A 335-nucleotide genomic window follows, 5' to 3' on the forward strand; every position below is an offset into this window, starting at 1 on the left:
GCCACCGGCTGCGCTTAGCGAGCGTCCTGGACCGCGCAGCATCCTCGGGGGGTGGGGGGTGGGGGGGGTCCCGCCCTCGCCCTAAGGTCCGGCCCCGCTCAGAGGTCAAGCCCTCGCAGGTTGGTCTCTCCCACATCACTGGTCACTCCTTTGCCCACCTGCCCAGCACTAACCAATAGGTACGGCCCTCACCCATCGGCCCAGCCCTCGTCCATTGGTCTAGCCAATCGGTTCCGACCTCACCCATCGGCCCAGCCGTCGCCCATAGGTCCCGACCTCATCCTTCGGCCGGGCAGTCGCCCCTCGCACAGCCACTGCACACTTGTCCTCCTCCC

Source organism: Myotis davidii, unplaced genomic scaffold, assembly GCF_000327345.1.
Source record: "Myotis davidii unplaced genomic scaffold, ASM32734v1 scaffold1334, whole genome shotgun sequence".
NCBI classification, from domain to species: domain Eukaryota; kingdom Metazoa; phylum Chordata; class Mammalia; order Chiroptera; family Vespertilionidae; genus Myotis; species Myotis davidii.